This window comes from Manacus candei, unplaced genomic scaffold, assembly GCF_025592945.1.
Source record: "Manacus candei isolate 608988 ecotype Guabito, Panama unplaced genomic scaffold, ASM2559294v1 h1tg000099l, whole genome shotgun sequence".
Lineage (NCBI taxonomy): Eukaryota > Metazoa > Chordata > Aves > Passeriformes > Pipridae > Manacus > Manacus candei.
Genome location: NW_026138147.1, coordinates 1,648,174 through 1,650,830, shown reverse-complemented (window position 1 = coordinate 1,650,830; position 2,657 = coordinate 1,648,174).

The window sequence follows — 2,657 nt, the reverse complement described above, 5'->3', positions numbered from 1 at the left end:
AGGGAAAGGGAAAGGGAAAGGGAAAGGGAAAGGGAAAGGGAAAGGGAAAGGGGGAATAGAAATTCAGGGTCCTGGAGGTACTGCCCTGGCTTGGTAGCTGTTCTTTCACAACTTTCTAGAAGTGGGTCAAAGGCTTGACAGCTTCCTCTGTATCATGCATGCAGCCTGGATTTCTTTGAAAAATACTTCCTCCAAATGGAACACAACAGTACCTTTAGGACATCCATCCCCCAAAAGGATAACTCAGAACATTAAGAATAAAAAATTACATCCCCCCAGTAGTCAAGATAAGTTTGTACTTATTTCCGAAAAGCATCCCTGTGTGGTGTCCCCCCATTTTCTATCGGGCAACAAGAGTTTGGAAGGGGTGTTTTGTCAAGGGAAGCCCTGGAGGCCCATTGCACACAGGTGGGGCTGAAGTGTGGGGGGGTGGGGCTGCAGTGTGGGGCTTTGATTCTTTGGTTGCCAGGGGCCACTCCTGGGTAGAGAGGATCCTTCAGGAGCTCACAAAAGAGGTGTTCCCATGGGGGAGCTCTGCAGGGTCCCAGCAGCAAATGCCCCAGTGAGGCCTGTGCTGTGGGGGAGTGTGCAGGGGGAGGAGGCTGGGCCAGCCCAGGGCCGGGGCAGAAAGGCTGTCCCAGGGAGGGGGTTCTGACCCTGCAGGGCCAACCCCAGCTGCCTGGGCCCCTGTCTTTGCAGGACCACATCCCTGAGGCTCCCGTCCCCACTGCCCCAAAGCAGTGTCAGTTCCCTGTGTGCAAACCCCAGGCAAGGTCCTGTGTGTGTGTGCCCTGCAGGCCTTGGCTTTGGCAGGAGTCCTTCTGGGGCTTGTGCAAGGGGTGGTGAGTGCAGGGGGAGTGAGTGGACTCCTGGTGGTTTGAAGGGGAGGGGAGCTTTGGCCACATGGTTTTTCTCCCTACAGTGCCAAACAGCATCTCTGAATTCTTCCTATGTCACCTGACCTTGCTTCCACTGGGCACACACCTTCCTTTTTTGCCTTATCTCCAAGACAGGATCCCTGCTCAGCCAAGCCGCCTTCTGTCTCACCTGCTTGACTTCCAACATTTGGGAATTGCTGCTCCTGTGCCCTTAGGAGGTGATGTTTGAGAAGTGACCAGCAGTGATGACCCCCAGCACCTGCAAAAGCATTTTCCCAGGGGACCTTCCTTCCTAATTCCCTGAGCAGCCTAAAGTCTGCTCTCCTCATGGCCAGAGCTGAGGTTTTGCTGGCACTTTTTCTCCTGTTAACAGAGATTTTTAACTTGATCACTTTGAGGTCACTGTGGCCAAGATGGCCCCAATCTCCACTTTGCTCACAAGATCCTCTCTGTGGACAAGCAGCAGATCAAGGAGGGCATCTTTCTAAGTCAGCTCCTCTAGGACCTGTTCCATAAAGTTGTCATCCAGGTTTTTTAAGGAATCTTCTGGCCTGGGTTGTATCATTTGTGTGATGCTCCCAATTAATTTCTGGCAAGTTGAAGTCCCCCATGAAGACAAGGGTAATTGACTTGGAAGTGTCCTTTAGCTCCTCAAAGAATAATCCATCGGTGTCATTGTCCTGGTTGGGAGGTCTAGAGGAGACTCCCATGGTGATATTGGCATTATTTGTTTGCCCCAAGGCCCCCCCAATACCCCCCAAAAAATGGGACTGGGAAGAACTTGGAAGCTTTACTGGAGCCACTGGGAGCAGCTGGGCAGGGGCAGAGAGACAACGGGGAAGGGGGAGACACATGATGCCCCCCAAAATCATCAGGGGGACAGAGAGTGTCCAGTCTGGGCCTGAGGCCATGGGGAGGGACTGTGGCCACTGCTGGCTCAGGATTGCTGGGTAGAGAGAAAAGGGGGTGACACCAGGGTTGGGGGGTCCCCTGGGGGGGCACACACACTCCAGGGAGAGGAGGACATGACCCCTGGGGACCCTCCTCACCTTCTGGTGCAGGTAGAAGCCGAGCCTCAGTGCCAGGAAGACGAAGCCCAACATGAAACCCCCGAGCCCCGTCAGCATCTTGCTGTGGGTGGTGTCCAGTAGCATCTCTGGGGGTCCGGGGGGGTCAGGAGCCCCCAAAACATCTCACAGACCCCCCCACGACCTCCTAAATTTCATCCTAGTCGCCCCCAGCCCACCCAGGACTCCTGAAACCTCTTTCGAGTCCCTACCCAGCTCCCCTAGGAATCTCCAAACCCCCTCCTAGCCCCTCCAGCACCATCCAACCACACTCCCTGTTGTCCCCGGTCCCCTGAGGAGTCCCCAAACCCTCCCCCAGTCCCTTCTCGGACTGCCCAGGAGCCCCCAAACCCCTTTCTCATCCTCCCCATTTGCTCAAATCGCACCCCTAGTCCCCCTCCTGGCTCCCCTCAACTCCCTCCCAGGTACCCCCAAGACCCAAAAACTCCCTCTCAGTTGCCTCCAGGACCCCCCAAAGTCTGTACCAGTTGCCCCAAACAGGCCCCAAACCCCTTCCCAGTTACCCCCAGGACCCCCATCTGCGGCTCAGCTTTGGGGTCCTGCAAGATCCAAACATCCCCAACCGCCCCCCAGGAAAAAAACAAACAGACACCCCCAAGATATCTGGAGCGAGCTCCCCCTCCCCGGTCACGGACGTGATGCGGGGCGGGAGGGGGCGATGCTCCTCCCCTTCCTCCTCCTCTTCCTCTTC